The sequence below is a fragment of the Erinaceus europaeus genome, chromosome 11 (genome assembly GCF_950295315.1).
Source record: "Erinaceus europaeus chromosome 11, mEriEur2.1, whole genome shotgun sequence".
NCBI lineage: Eukaryota > Metazoa > Chordata > Mammalia > Eulipotyphla > Erinaceidae > Erinaceus > Erinaceus europaeus.
In genome coordinates, this window is record NC_080172.1 from 89,260,817 (window position 1) to 89,277,890 (window position 17,074).

A 17,074-nucleotide genomic window follows, 5' to 3' on the forward strand; every position below is an offset into this window, starting at 1 on the left:
CGCTGAACATGGGCGTTGACTGGTCGGTCCATACCGCCAGTCTGCCTCTCTCTTTCCCTAGTAGGGTGTGTCTCTGGGGAAGCTGAGCTCCAGGACACATTGGTGGGGTCTTCAATCCAGGGAAGCCTAGCCAGCATCCTGGTGGCATCTGGAACCTGGTGATTGAAAAGAGAGTTAACATATGAAGCCAAACAATTTGTTGAGCAATCATGGATCCCAAGTTTGGAATAGTGGAGAGGAAGTGTTAGGGAGGTACTCACTGCAAACTCTAGTGTAATCCTGCTTTCAGGTGTATATTTTGCAGTAGTTTATGGATACGTGTGCACATAAGCTCTCTCTCACAGAAACTGGTGTATATCTAGGTTATGGGACTTTGTTAGAAAGTGAACTACCTGAGATGAAATTAGAGTGTACTATAAAAGGAAAGGTCTCACCCGAGTAATGAAGCTGAAGGGTTGTCATTCCACACGTGAAGTCTCTGGATACACTCTGAGGTGAAGCATGTTGAGATGGCAATCGTTGCTTTGGTTAGGTTGTGATCGGCGGATGCAATATTATTTGGTTTGGATTGGGAGAGGCATACGGGAAAGTGGGCCATATCCAAGGGTGCCAGGACTGGGGGAAGTAGGGGCTCTATAGTGAAGATGTGAGGTTCCTGCTGTCTTAGGGTTCAAAAAGACAATCAATAGTTAATATTATTATCACATTATTTGTTAATTGGGTTAACTTTGAAAAGTCCCTTTGTTATGGTTTGCTGTACATTACCCAGTATCTTGTATATAGCTGTGCTATTGGAAGCTTCTAATCTACTTGGTCTAGGCTTTTGAGAGAGTCCGCATATCAAATACGTAGCCTATATATTAAAAAGATTCAATCTGTCTTTTGAGAAACTTTGAGACATACAATTGATTTCCCCCTCTCATATTAATTAACTACTGATTTATATGTCTACATTTTGCTAGGAGTGTACATAAACACCATTCCCACCACCAAAGGACTGTGACCCATCCCTCCCGCCCACTCCCACCCCCCACTGGCCCAGGAAGCTACATGTCTACCCCTCAACACTGGGTTTTTACTTTGGTTCCCTACTTACAATTTGATCAGGTCCTGCTTTTAGTTTCCCTTTCAGATCTTCTAAGTCAGCTTCTGTTGATGAGTGGGATCATCCCATACTCATCTTTATCTTTCTGACTTAGTTCACTTAACATAATTCCTTCTAGCTCTGTCCAAGATGGGTCAGAGAAGTTGGGTTCATTGTTCTTGACAGCTGCATAGTATTGTTTTTTCTTTTTAAAATTTTATTGGTGATTTAAAATTATTAAGATTGTAAGGTTCTTCTTCTTCTTCTAGCGTTTGCCCTTAGCCAGTCAACAGCGTCAGGTTGAGCCTAGAACTTTGCTTCTCCACAGCCCTACCCCGTTAAGGAAAGGGAAACAGGCTTGGGATATGGATCGACTTACCAATGCTCAAATCCCGCAAAGAAGCAATTACAGAAACCAGAACTCCTACCTTCTGCACCCCCAGAACAACTTTCATCCATACTCCCAGTGGGGGAAAAGTGACAGGAGGAAGAGGATAGATAAGAGAGCTCTGAACTCCAGCTCCATCAGGTCCAAGAGAGAGAGGAGGAAAAGGGGAGAGATATTTGGATGTAGTAACAACGTTATGTGTGACTTAAAGGGGAAGAGAAGACTGGACCTGGAAGAAAAAGGGGCAATTATGTACAAATGTAAACAGGTAGTTGCAGAGTTGTCTGCAACATTGGGAGAACTGTGGTAGTTTGTAATGGAGGGACTTGGGATTCAGAACTCTGGTGGTGGGAATGGTGTGGAATTATACACCTGTTGACATGTAATTGTGTAAATCAATATTGAATTGCTAATAAAAAGTTTAAAATCTGAAAGTAAACATCGATGGTATGGATATTTTTCATTCTTGTGGAGAAAAAGTAATTGGGTGAAATATTATTTTAATGATGAAGAGACATAAAATGGCACTAATTATTAAGTTTTAGTTCGTCTTTTTTTTTTTTTACTATGCACTCAGATTTAGTGTGCTAAACCATATATCATTTAACAAAAATGTGAATAAATATGCACACAATAGACTTCTATGAACATTCTCCTCAGAGAGTAGATACATTTAGTGCTGGTAAGCACCATTTCCATTCTGCTTCTTTTCTTCTTTTATTACTATTTTTTTCAACAGGAAGCCCTGGTGGTTGTTGTTTCACAGAAGATGTCTTTTGTTAGTGATCAAGTGGCTCCAGCACACCACAATCACAATCAAAGCTACGATCCATTTTACTCTGATACAAGGGGACTTCTCAGATTCATCAGACTTATTAAGGGTTTGTGGGGCCTGTGGAAAGACCCCCAGAGTGGCTCTGTCGCCAGCTGTGCTGGCAGCTGCAGGGTCTCAGAGGCTCTCACTTTGCCACAGTCATTGCCTGGTAACTGGATCTTGGAGAGAGTGAGTGAGGGATCGGGGCAGGGCCTCTGGAGCCATGCCCCTGTTCATGTCACTGGCTCACGTTAGTTGGTATCTTTTTGTAGTAAAGTTGTTATTCTAAAATTATGCATTGGAACATAGATGGATGTGAATAGATCAAATTTAGCTTTGTTTTATTGCCATCTTGAGTTCCTGTTTGAAGAGTTAATCAACAGCAAATCACTACTTCTACACTGATTTTGTCCCAAGTATGAGTAGTGTTTTTTTATTTTTTTTAATCTTCAAACTCTAGGAGAGTCTGTTAACAAGAAAAGGGGTGTGGTGGCACATCTGGTTGAGTGCACCTGTTACAATGTGCAAAGGTGCAGGTTCAAGCCCCCGGTCCCCACTTGCAGGGGGAAAGCTTTGCAATTGGTGAAGCAGTATTGCAGGTGTCTCTCTGTCTCCTTCTCTCTCTAGCTCCCTCTTCACTCTCAATTTCTGGCAGTCTCTATCCAATAAATAAATGAATAAATAAATATAATAGCCAAAAAAATAATAAATACAGGATTCTCCACCTCCAGTTCACTTGCTGCATTCATAGTGTTGCTTTAGCCCACTGAAAATTTGGTCATCTTTTCCCAAAATAATATTCTAGAGGGAAAATAAAAAACCTAAATTAGAAAAATCTGTTTAGGGGGCGAGCACTGGTACACCCAGATAAGTGTACAGAGTACTATGTGGAAAGACAATGAAGGACCCAGGTTCAAGTCCCCGCTCACCACCTGCAGCAGGGACACTTCAAAAGCAGTGAAGAAAGTCTGTAGGTGTCTATCTCTCTCTTTCACTTTCTGTCTCCCATTCTTCTCTAAATCTATCTCTGTCTTATCAAATACATTGGAAAAATTAAAAAAAAAAAAAAAAAAAAAAAGGAAAAATGTTCCACAGGGAGAGCTAGGCCCAGTGACTGGAGGCAAAAAAAAAAAAATGGGAAGGGAAGGGAAGGGAAGGGAAGGGAAGGGAAGGGAAGGGAAGGGAAGGGAAGGGAAGGGAAGGGAAGGGAAGGGAAGGGAAAGGAAGGGAAGGGAAGGGAAAGGAGAGGGGAAGAGTAGGGGAGGAGAAGGGGAAGAGTAGGGGGAGGAGAAGGGGAAGGTTGAAAGTAATGAATTTTAAGCAATTTTTAATTTGATGATCAAAATATTATATTATATCGATATATCTATATCTGTATTATATTATATTATTATATTAGGCAGAGAGATTAATAATATCCACAACCTGATGTTTCTTGAAAATAGATACAAATACAGTTTGTTTTTATCCATTTGTTCATTTTTCTAGCACAGGGACCTCATATATATGTGCAATTTTATTACCCCCAAGCCAACTTTTTCACTCTTTTTATTTCATATATATATTCTATACGTCATATATGTGTGTGTATAGAGAGAGACAGAGAGGTAGAGGGAGAGACACCTTAGCTCTAAAACTTAGTTAACTAAGTGCCATAGCAGTCTCATATAGTGCTAGAATTTGAACCTGGGCCATGATCATAGCAAAGCAGATTGCCTACAGGTAACTTATTTTCATAACCTTAAAATCTTCAGACATTATGAAGTCACCTAGACCCCTGTTGTGCAGACAGTTTTGTACCCTCAAAGTAGAAGAATTTAGCTGTGATTGAATAATTGAGGTCTGTGTCTTGAACTGACAGATTAGCTTTTGTTAGGCTTTCTTTGTGATTTCTAGTCTTGGCAGACCCATCATAAATTAGTCTAAATGATGGCCAACTGTTCAACAAGTAGTCATTTTCCTGAAAAAAAATAAATAATGTTTAAAATACTGAAGTCAATATCAGATAATGCTATTCCCATCGGTAAAAACCTGAGCAAGTCAACTAAAAACACAAATAATTGTAGTTATTTCTGTGCTGCTAATAGTATAGAGATTTAGACACATAATTTGAATTAATGGAGAGAATGTACCTGATTTTGATGGTCACTGCTGTGGGCCACAGAGTCAGTCTTTTGTAGCTCATGACAATGTAATTACATCCTGCCTGCCCAATTTTTCTCATAACTGAAGTTGATAAATATAAACCACGGTTTATGTTTGAATCATAGCCCAGAGCACAGTGGCAGGGACATTGATTACAAAGAAATATAAATAGAAGATGATAATAGATTGATTGAATCAATATGAACCCTATCACAGACCAGTTAGGACATCTTGGTTTCTGTCATCAAACAGATTCATTTAGAAACACTGGTTTGGTAAAATATTTACTGGATGCTTAATCGCATACCAGATACTATGAGTAAAACAATACTTTTATCATTTTTAGGCAGTGACATCAGGGAAAAAAAGTTATTACACTGAGTTATAAAGAGTAACAAGTAGTCTAGAGAGGTTTCTCTGAGAACAGATAATTGTATATCAGAGCACGGTTTAAGTGATCTAGAGGAGAAGGTTGTACAGAGATGGGAGGTGGGGTGGGGGGTGGGCATTTCAAAAGAAGAACCAGCAAGTATAAAGACATCCTCTCCCTAAAGCAAAGGCAGATAGTAGGACAGTGTGGGAGAGTGGATTTGAAAAGTGGCAGTAACTGAGATGTAGGGGGATTTGAGCAAGTACCAGAATGTTTTGATCTTATAGACTATTTTTATTTATTTAGATTTTTAGCCGCCTGTGTTGTTGCTAGGGCTGGTGCCTGTACTGTGAACTCACTGCTCCTGGTGGTCATTTGTTCCCTTTTTTCCTTCTTTCTATTTTATTTGGTAGGACAGAGAAATTGAAAGGGGAGGGTAAAATAGGGAGAAAAAGAGACCTCTTCAGACCCAACTTCACTGCTTGTGAAGTGTGTCCCCTGCAGGTGGGTGGCTGGCTTGAGCTTGGGTCCTTGTGCATGATAATGTATGCATTCAACTGGGTATGCCACTGCGCAGACCCAGATTACTTTAATACAGTAGGAAATCACTGGAAGATTTTTGAGCAAGGAAATCAAGTAATTTAATTTATATGGTAATGAATAGATAATTTCTAATTCATAAGTAGTACATAAATATTTTAACTTGCTTTGAATTCATAAAGCATTTACAAAATTAAATAATGCTCCTGAAATTCCATCTGTATTCCTAATCTACTCAGCTAGTCACTGTAAGAAAGCTTATATTGAGCTCCCACTACAGGTAAGATATCAAGATTACTTAATACACAGTGTCAGCTAATACTTAACACACAGCGCACATTTTTTAAAAATATATTTATTACTGGATAGAGACCCAGAGAAATTGAAAGAGGAGGAAGAGGTAGAGAGGGAGAGAGACAGAGAGACACATGCAGCACTGCTTTACCACTCATGAAGCTTCCCCCCTGCAGGTGGGGACCAGGGGCATGAATCCAGGTCCTTGTGTACTGTAATGTGTGTGTGCTTAACCAGGTGCGCCACCACCCAGCCCCAAGCGCACATGTTATAATGTGCAAGGACACAGTTTCATTTTCAAGCCCCCAGTCCCTACCTGCAGGGAGAAAGCTTCACAAGTGGTGAGGCAGGGCTGCAAGTGTCTCTTGGTCTTGTTCTCTCTCTACCTCTTCATTCCTCTCTAGGCTGTGTCTATCCAGTAATTCAATAAAGATAATACAAAAATTTTTTTAAAGTATAGATACTACTTTTTAACATTCATCTACTGGATGCTTTCTGTTTTTCTTCCAAGTATATTTGCTACATTTTTATTCCTGTGACTATTGAAAAGCAGACTTAAGAAAAAACATCATTTAATTTATTGTTATTGTATTCCTTTGTGTTGCCATTGTTGTTTATCATCATTGTTGTTATTGTTGTTGTTATTGCTGTCGTTGTTGCTGGATAGGACAGAGAGAAATCAAGAGAGGAGGGGAAGACAGAGAAGGGGAGAGAAAAATAGACACCTGCATACCTGCTTCACCGCCTGTCAGGTGAACTCCCTACAAATAGGGAGCCCAGGGATCGAACCGGGATCCTAACACCGGTCTGTGCACTTTGGAAGCCTGCTCCCAATGGGACCCCCCTGTCATTTCCTTAACTCTTATTAATTCTTTCTTTAAAGGAAAGCGGACTGCAGTATGAAAGTTTACAGACCCAGGGGGTGGGGGGAAGGCAGAGATCTTTGAAATGGGTTTAGGAAAACAAACCTTTTCATCACTGCCAGCACCTCCTCATCCTGCTGAATGTTGATGTCATTTTTGACATTCAAGAAATGCTTTCAGTGTGAAAGAAATGATAATAAACTGTTTACAGCCTGCTGCAACATCCCAGTGAAAGACAGCTTTTGCTGTTTCATTTCTGAAGGTCTCTTCATAATTGTTACTACACTTGATCTTAGCCAAAAGGCCGAGAAGTGATCTGCATAATTGTTAAGTCCTAACAAATTAGCATCATGACTGGTGTTGCTGTAGTTAGTGGAATTCTTGACTGGCAAGGTCTAGAGAGCACTCATCAAAAAAAAAAAAAAAAAAAAAAAAAAAAGCTGGTTTAAATTTGACAGAGGGAAGGACAGGGAGCGCCTTGAACAAAGTTTCAGAAAGGGTTTTCTCACATCTGCCCTACTCTCATCCAAGACTCATGCAGTAGGTATTTCTTGGGCACCTCCCATCCCATTTCTCTATACCTTTTGATTTATTTATTTACTTATTTTTGTGCATTTTTTTATTTAAAAAAGGAGACATTAACAAAACCATAGGTTAAGAGGGGTACAACTCCACACAATTCCCACTACCAAAACTCCTCATCCCATCCCATCCCCTCCCCTGATAGTTTTCCTATTCTTTATCCTTCTGGGAGTATGGATCCAAGGTCATTGTGGGGTGCAGAAGGTGTAAGGTCTGGCTTCTGTAATTGCTTCCCCACTGAACAAGGGCATTGACGGGTTGATCCATACTCCCAGCCTGCCTCTTTCTCTTTCCCTAGTAGAGTGGGGCTCTGCGGAAGTGGAGCTCCAAGACACATTGGTGGGGTCATCTGTCCAGGGAAGTCTGGTCGGCATCATGCTAGCATCTGGAACCTGGTGGCTGGAAAGAGGCTTAACATACAAAGCCAAACAAATTAATTGCTAGACTCTATGTCTGCATGATAATTGCACCACTTTCAGGGGTCATTTTTGTTTTGTTTTGTCATTTTTCTTTGTTTGTTTGTGTCTTTGTTTGTTTTGTCATTTTTCTTTGTTTGGATAGAGACAGAAAGATATTGAAAGGAGAGAAGGAAGTAGAGAAGGAGAGAGAAAGAGAGACACCAGCAGCACTGCTTCAGTACTCACAAGCTTCCTTCTGTGCAGTTGGGGACTGGAGCTTGAACCTGGGTCCTTGCACATGGTAATGTATGTACTTTACAGAGTGGGCCACTTCCTGATCCCCACTTAAATTAGATCTTCTAAAGTAATAAATTTTATTTATTTTATTTTATTCAAACTGATAAATTTTCTAAAAATTGTTATTCATTTTTATAAGAGAAATGAAAAACTAGAGCACTGTTCCATTCTGGTATATGGCAGAGCCAATGATTGAACTTGTGACCCCTGGGCACTCAGGCACATACATTCTGTGCTCTAACAGACTGATCTATCCTCCAAGCCCCAAACCTAAAAATTTCCACAAGTCTGCCTGCATGGTATTTTCAGTTTAATAGTGAAGTTACTTTTTTAAATGGATAGTTAGGGCTGGCAGGATAACTCACGTGGATAGTACACTTGCTTGGCCATGCACCATGTGAATTTCATGAACCTATCAATGAGTGAAAGCAGACTTTGAGGAACACAACCAAATGGGGTGGAGGAAGCCCCATTTGAGCTACCAGTATAGTAGCTGGAATCCTGATAAAATCCTAGGAAGGAAACTAGCATGTCTTCTTTGTGTCAGAAAGCTGCGAAGCAGCATAGGCTATGTGTGCCATCACAGAATCTCATAATAATGAAAGAAATGATCATTCAGTTCAGCTCAGTCATTATTCAGAGTATATAGAGGGATAGGTAGAAGAAGATAACACAATATAAGAGTATACAACTGGCCTGTCCAATGCCCTAGATGTTGTAGGTTCACTCCCCAGTAATAACTTATGCTAGGGTTGAACAGTTCTCTGGACTCTGACTCTCTCTCTCTTCCCTCTTCACTCCCCCTCTCTCTTTCTCTGTGTGTGTGCATGTGTGCTTCTGTTCTCTTCTCTCTCTCTCTCTCTCTCATAATAAATAAATTAACAAATCTTTTAAAAAACAAACTACATGGGAAATTTGATTTAATCTGTAGTGAACCAGCTTTCAATATCATGGCTAATTTTATCACCCCATATCTAAACCATGATTTGCACTTAATAAATGTTGGTTAATAGAATTGACACCCTAGAAATAAGCCCTCACACCTACAGGCAACTAATTCATGACAGTGAGGCTCAGAACATTAAACAGAGGAAGCAGAGTCTTTTCAATAAATGGTGCTATGAAAAAAATCAGTTGAAACATAAAGAATCAAACAGGACCACTACATGTCACCATGCACAAAACTCAACTCCAAGTGAATCAAAGACTTGTATGTTAGATCAAAAACCATCAAATACATTGAAGAATATGCCAGAATATGCCATGATATTTACTTCAGAAATATCTGGAAGACTTGAGTCAAACAACAAGAAAAACAAAAGCAAAAATAAACCAAGGGAGGAGCCAGTGAATAATTCATTTGTATAGTGTACTGCTTTGCCATGTACAAATCTCATCCCTTACCACACTGAAGTAAGCCTCTTTCTTTTTGCCTCTATCTTATAAGAAAAATAATATGCTGGATGTGGGGGTTGGGTGTTCAGGTTCTGGAACATGATGGTGAAGGAGGTGGGGGGTTAGAGTGTTATGTGGAAAACTGAGAAGTGTTAAACATGTACTATCTATTGTATTTTACTGTCGACTGTAAACCAATAATGCCCCCAATAAAGAAAAAGAAAAGATAAAAAAGAAAGGAAGGAAGGAAGGAAGAAACACTTTATGAAATTTAAGACTAGTTGTTACCTCTTGCAACCTGTTGTTGGTGGTGGTGGCAGTGGTGTGTGTGGTGGGAGGAAGAAGATGAGAAGGATCAAGATAGCCATTAGTGGAGAACCAGTGTACAACATTGGAAGAAGACTTATATTGGTGGTGATAGTGATGTCAGGCAACAGTGAGAGATAAGTAATATATTCTTATGACAACTGTCTTCTAAAGCATTATTACTCCAGTAAAAAAATTTTTAAAAGAAAATTTTAATGTTATTTTCCTGCTTTAAAAATAGAAACTCGGGGTCAGGCAGTGGCACACCTGGTTAAGCACACACATTACAGTGCACAAGGATCTGGGTTCAGGCCTCTGGTCACCACCTGCAGGGGGTAAGCTTCATGAGTGGTGAAGTAGGTCTGCAGGTGTCTCTCTGTCTCTCTCCCATACTAATTCCCCCTCCCCTCACAATTTCTCTCTGTCTCTATTCAAAATAAATAATTAAAAATTTAAAAAATTTAAATAAAAATAGAAACTCATTAGTAGTATTCCCCCCCCCCCAGCAAGAGATGTATATTTATTTTATTTATTTAGAAAAGATACTCTCGGGGCTGGGTGCTGGTGCACCTGGTTGAGCAAACTTGTTATAGTGGACAAGGACCCAGGTTCGAGTCCCTGGTTCCCACCTGTAGGGAGAAAGCTTCATGAGTGGTGAGGCAGGGCTGCAGGTATCTATCTTTCTCTCCCCCTCTCTGTCTCTCTCTCAATTTCTCTGTCCTATCCAGTAGCAATGACAACAGTAACAATAGTAACAAGGGCAACAAAAAAAATGGAAAAAAATGGCCTCCAGAAGCAGTGGGTTCATAGTGCAGGCACCAAACCCCAGAAATAACCCTGGAGCAAAAAAAGAAAACGTTAAATTATATATGTGAGTTTGCATTATGTGTTTCTTACTAAGTGATGAAATTCTAAACAGATGAGTTCTATCCCTCCCTCTCTCTCTTTTACAAAAATGATGTTTTATTTTTTATACCTTTCTTGTTTTTATCCATTCATTTGTCCAGTTGCTAGACATTAGAATCATAGGGATTAATACAATAGCTATTCAGGTCCTTTACCCATTTTTCACATTGGGTTATTTTTCTTCTTTTTTTTTTTTCATTTATAAATGGAAGATGGAAGTATTGACAAGACCATAGAATAAGAGGTGTACCATTCCATATAATTCCCACCACCAGAACTCTGTATCCAATCTCCTCCCTTGAAAGCTTTCCTATTCTTTGTCCCTCTGAGAGCATGGACCCAGGATCATTATGGGGTGCAGAAGGTGGGAGGTCTGGCTTCTCTAATTGCTTCTTCATTGAACATGGGCACTGACAGGTTGATCCATACTTCCAGCCTGTCTCTCTCTTTCTCTGATGGGGCAGTGATCTGGGGAAGCAGGGCTCCAAGATACATTGGTGGAGTCATCTGCCCAGGGAAGTCTGGTTGGCATCATGTTAGCGTCTGGAACTTGGTGGCTAAAAAAAGAATTAATATATAAGGCAGAACAGATTGTTGACTAATCATGAACATAAAGATAAGAATATTGCAGATGGTAGGGCAGGGATAGATAGCATAATAGTTATGCAAAGAAACTGTCATGCCTGAGGCTTTGAAGTCCCAGGCTCAATCCCCTGTACCACCATAAGCCCGAGCTGAGTAGTGCCCTGGTAATAAAATTAATTAATTAGAAAAAGAATATTGCAGATGAATATTTGGGGGTCTCCATTTTGGAAATAGCTAGTAGGTCTATTTTAGGTATATTCTAAGGGTCTTGTGACACTTCCTGTTTTTGCCTGAGCTTGACATCTAACATGCAGGTGACCTAACTTATTGTCTCGGGAAATGGTGTAATAGTTGGAAAAAGGACTAGAAAGCTGGATCAGGGAAGAGAGTAGCTCCCAAATATGAAGAAAGTATGTAAGTATTGGGAATTGTAAACCCCATAGATTTGATCTGGGGCCTGTAGTCAGCACAGGAGCCTATGTAACCTCTGCATCCCTGTAGGTCAGACCTGACATTCTGTGGTCATGGCTAGGAATGTTTCAGGCTGCACTAATGTCAGGACCCATCATCTTCAGGTGATAGGTAGAGTGTTGGTTATTATGCCAAGCCCCCTGCATTGCTTAACACTGTGGTCTATTTAAATAATCATTGTTTTGTCTGAGACCCACCCTGCCTGCAGGGCATTGGTTTGATCCCCACTGGTTAGATGGAATTCACAGCTCTTTTCCTTCTCTCCACCAACTCTCCTACCCACTTCCTTTTCCAGCCAGCCATTTCCACCTCGGAAGATATAAAGGTAGATTCTTTTCTGATCAATGAACACATTGGATTGCGTTCCCGCTCAGCCACAAGAGTTCCTGGTTCCTCTCCCACGTCGCTGAGTAAGCAGCAGCCTAGGTTGGCTCTGGTCGAATTCTCTCCAACTCAGAGAGCACGTGCTTGGGAATAAGCACCTTCAGGCTATCCTGGCAGTAGAGACTGTTACCCAACCTCCCTTCAGAGACTGGAACATTCCCTGCCCTTGTTTATCCACATTGAGGTCAAGTTCCTATAGGGGCCCACAAAGGGGTCCACTATGTTGTTCCTGATAGAAATAACTGGTGACAGTATTGAGGCATATCCACTAGAGGTCTAGGCTTACCACATCTGTGTGGGAATCCCAGAATTCCCTGACCAAGGCCCCAGGTGATGGGATGGCCTCATAGTGACTAAAGAGTCATCATTAAAGAATGCCAGTCTCTTGCTCTTATTCAGCTTTTGTAGTCCTTATTTTGTATGACAAGGTTAGCTTTGGAGTGATTGAGAGACATGGAATAGGAAGTAGGTGAGGAGGATATCTAGGTCTAAGTAGAAACTACTTCATTAGTGTTGGTATGCTTCTAAAAACCCCTTCTGTCTCATTTGGTTTAAATCCCCCCTGCTTAATACTGCATTCTATTTACATAACCACTTCATTCTATTTACATAACCTCTGTTAACAAGCACCACCTTCCCTCCAGGGCATTGGTGGTTTAGTGGGAGAATTCTCACCTGCTCCGCCCCCTCTCCTTGTCATACCCTGATTTTCACCAGTCACTTTTCGCTCCACCCTCTCTGCGTTGCATCCTGTTCCCACCCTACTGGGCTAGTATATTTATAAGGACAAGATTGTTTGTGGTTTTTAGTTTAGTTTAGCTTAGCTTGGTATAGATTGCGCTGCGTCCTGCATGAATAAAGAGATACTGCGTACAACCCAGCCATGAGTCCCGGGTCGTCTGTTACCCGCCCGTGAAGCCAGCCCAGATAAAACAACACATTAGATACTCTATGGTGTCTTAGGTCTTTCTGCTTGCTGGCTACATTTATTGACTCACTGAAAACTATTATGTACTTTTACTTTAAGGTATATTTTCCCCTAACTTATGGATACATGTACCCTATATTGTGTGCCATGGTCTATATTTAGATCTTTAGGTTTGTTAAGAAGTGTACCACCTGAACTGGAATTAAGGAGTCCTGTGAGCTAGGAAAGGTCTCACCAGAGTAATGAAGCTGAAGAGTTGACACGCCTGATGTTTCAGGATGCAGTTTGAAGTGAAAGATGCCAAGGTGGTACTGGTTGCATTGACTGGGTTGGGATGATGTTTTATTTGAAGATTACAGAATTTGTGCAGAGATATACACCCCCTTCATTTTCATTTCCACAGATCCACTGAGTGGGGGGGTGGGAGTGAGAGATGGAAGTAGGGTGGGGAGGGGAGGAGTAGAAGGAAACCTGGAGATGCCAGGCGGAGAAAAGTAATATGTCTGCTGAGACACTCAGCCACCCTAGGCCTGGCTGCTGGGAAATTGTGCAAATGCAGTCACATCTGTCATGTTGTCCCCTCAGGCTACTGCTAATTCCTGCGAGAGTTGGGACATTCTCGGAGTGCCATGTTGTGCCCTCAGGGCATTGTCTATTTCCCTGCAATATTTGGAGTGCTTTGGTCACTCCTCCCCTTTCCCATTCTCACGAGAGTTATTATCCTATCCTGGAGTGCTATGGTTACTCCTCCCCATTCCCATTCTCGTGAAAGCTACTCCTATAAAAGCCCTTCTTCTTCTGCACCTTGCTCTCTTGCCAGCACTCCACTTCGGTGCTCAGACACAGGAAAGGTTACTGCTGAGGCGGCCATTTTCGCTACCTCCACGGGACCCAACCTGCTTCTCTAGCACTGAACTCTGAGGTGCCAGTGTAAATAAAGATTTGTGTTCCCTCTTCACTCTGGACCTCCTCTCTCTCTTCTCTGTGGCGCAAAATGACACTGGCCTCACTGTCTTTACTCCTCCTCATCACAAGGGTGACAAAGAAGGGAATGAGGCATATGGGGGCTATGATCATGCCCAGAAGCACATCGTCTGGAGGGAGGGTCCGGGAAGGTGGGTTTTCCCAGAGAGCAGTTGGCAAAGTGGATCTGGTGGGTTTCAATGATGATCTGTTTGGCCCAAGGATTGGGGGAAACCCAGGCCACACTTATCAGCATAATGCTTAAAGCAATATCTCAGTTCAATGTGAGGGCTTCTAATTATGGTCACAACAGTCCTTTTCAATATAGCTCATATGATCCTTATAAAGCATCCAGCAGAGCTGGGCAATTTTCTGATAGCTCTCCTGGAGATGAGTTCTGATGGTTAAAATCAACCCAACAGCTTTGTCTTGTCTTACATTATAATTTCATAATTCCATTTTGCAATAGAAACTATTCTTCCTCCCTCCTTCAGCCCCCCCCAAAAAAATTATAATTCCTACCTAGAAAAGATTGTGGCGGACCAAAATGTAGTGAATGACTTACTGGTGACACACATGAATCCTTCTGGTACTCCAAGGCATAACAGAAACAACTGAATTTCAGTTCCATTTTGAAAAGTTAAAAGATAATGAAAAAATTACACCCATGAATCTGTTTATTCATTTGCATACAGGTAGACTAATATAATTTTATATATGCATATTTTATAGTCACTTACCATATGTTATATAATGATATCTATAAATATAAAAATTCAAATTCAGCTATAATACAAAATAGACAGAATCGTCAATGAAACATAATTATATTTTTGCATATTTTTCTGTATGGATATTTTCTCTGTATGCATGAGATATGATTTGTAAGAACTAGTTAACATAATCCCTCAGGATTTGAATTCATAATAGTTTAAAATCTGCTTTAAAGGTCTAAAGCTACATTGACTTTGTTTTGCTGGGGGGGAGCTCTCTTATGCTCAAGCATTATTTTATTTTACAAGCCTTCTAAGCTATACTAAAGAGCAGGAAATTAGCCTCTTTTGTTTCTCCAGTACCAGTAAACAATGCAACAGAGACTCAATTTTCTTGTACTAAATCCCCCACTGTGTCAAAGTACCTTCTCTATTTTGCCTCACCAGTAAGCTGATGACAGATAAAGATCCTGCTACCCATGTCTGTTCCATGCAACAATAGCAGTTGACATAGATCTGTAACAGCTCACCTGGGCAGCTCTGTTAGTATGGGGGGGAAATGAAAACTTAGCAGAGAGTTAAGAAATAATTTGAATGGTACTGTAACGATGTCCACTCAGATGGTAATTTAATCTCCACAATTTTAGACCTCCCACACAACAAATTGTTCCTTTTCAGTGGCCCTGTAGGGAGAAAAGTGCAGGATACCAGCTGGCGGTGGCTGCTATGGAATCCCACCTACAAATATAGATCGGAAGTTGTGGGTCATCACTCACATCTCCAAAAGACTTTTTTTTTTTTTTTTTTTTTAAGGATGGCTACTGAGCAGATGTAAGGACACTTTTAATTAACTATAGACTCAAAAAAAATCTGTCTCAAAGTAAAGTTTGTTGTGACACATTCTCTCCAGAGACCTGGAAATTTATAGCTAAAATTAACTTTAGAACAAAAGGATTTAGAGTCAAAGAGGATGTTCTAAAGGGCCACAGAAATGCCAATATAGTGAGGTTATAGATCTGTAAACAAAAGCTCAAAACTCCAATTTCTATAAATTTCTTTTTGTTTATATTTAAAGAGATTCAAGAAAGAATAAGGCCAGACTTCTTTGTTTTTTTCCACATTACTGACATATAAGCTAGTGACATAATATGAAACTGACATTTTATATGTAGAAGAAATTATGCATAATTAATACATTGTCTGTAGGGGATTTTAAATGCACTTTAATTTAATTTTTAATTTTTTTTGCTAGAAATCCCAAGATAAATTGTATGGAATAATTTTGAAATATTCATTTCAAGATGTTTTAATTCATTTTTCCCACAAAAGCTGTGGACCTTTTTATTTTCAGCCATTTCTAATTCTAACTTTGGACTGGGAAGATAATGTAATGATTATGCCACAGACTTATGCCTGAGGCTCTGAGGTCCCAGGTTCAGTCCCTGGTACTACCATAAGCCAGAGCTGGGCAGTGGTCTCATAAAACATAAATATCTAAATAAATAAATAATAAAGCTTTTATCTTTAATAATTGTATATTAACATCCAGGAAGCCTAGGTTTCTCTTTCAGAGTTACTATACAACATCTTGATTAAATATTTATAAATTTCTTAAAATGTATTTTGCTTCCTTGATCTATTGAATAAGCATGTATTCATTAGTCTTCTTTCACAAAGAGATTCTGAGCAGGAACAATGTCTTTTATCTGTTCTCTCTGTGTCTAGAACACTATGGGCACTTAATAAATGTTTAATGACAATAAGCCGTATGATAAATCACTACTGTCTTACGGATATAATTGGAAAAGGGGCTGCATCCTGAATGGAGACTTAAGCATACTACACCTGTGTCTGCCAACAGCAGAGAGTATAGATTTCAGTATTTTCCCAAATAGAATTTTATGGAAGACCCTAAAAATATAGATAGCAAGTAGAAACATGCAGATTTAAAACTCCTTAAAAAGAAAAATACCAAATCTTCTGAATATCCAGAGCCAACATCTCTAATTCGTATTAAGTATCTGGGAAGCATTTGTTAAGAATGATTATCTTCATGGCCTAACAAACTTCATTTTCACCTGTTACCACATATATCTCAAGAAAATTATCCTGATTCTTAAATTATAGGTTACCAGTTCATGTGAGTCTCTTTTTGCGTCATGATCAAGTCTGGACTGACAATGACGTCCCTACTGAATGACATTTTTTGTTTCTTTGTAAAATGGGAAAATTTGCCATAAAATAAAAATCTTACTAGTATATAGTTTACTATTTAGATTTTCACTTTTCCTTAAACAGTTAACCTCTAATAAGGCTCTCAGATAAAAACTATAGCAATGCTCACCCAATATATAGTAAGGAAGTTTTTTTCCCTATATTGATAGACCTATTATTACCAAGATTTTCACAGCATTTTCTATCTCCTCATGATCTTTTGTTCCAGTTTTCTTGCTTTGATCTGTTGAGTCTTTCTCCTTTGCCATTCTCTCCACTTCTCTCTCCATTATATAAGCACAGGGTATGTGACAGAATTGAGTGACAGTCACAATCTCAGGTGTGCAAAATCACTACCTTTCTTTATTTTACAAAAAAAAAAAAAGTATTACTGGAGACAAAATTTCATGGTATGAATTGCTCATCTCACCTTC

At 39.8% G+C, this 17,074-nt stretch overlaps 1 protein-coding gene and 1 pseudogene across 6 annotated transcripts in view; one reads left to right on the top strand and one right to left on the bottom strand.

Moving 5' to 3' along the window:
• Positions 1 to 17,074, top strand: part of NTNG1 (netrin G1) — a 415,083-nt gene that overhangs the window by 252,165 nt on the left and 145,844 nt on the right. The gene's annotated exons all lie outside the window — the stretch shown is intronic.
• Positions 6,643 to 6,814, bottom strand: LOC132541522 (U2 spliceosomal RNA; annotated as a pseudogene).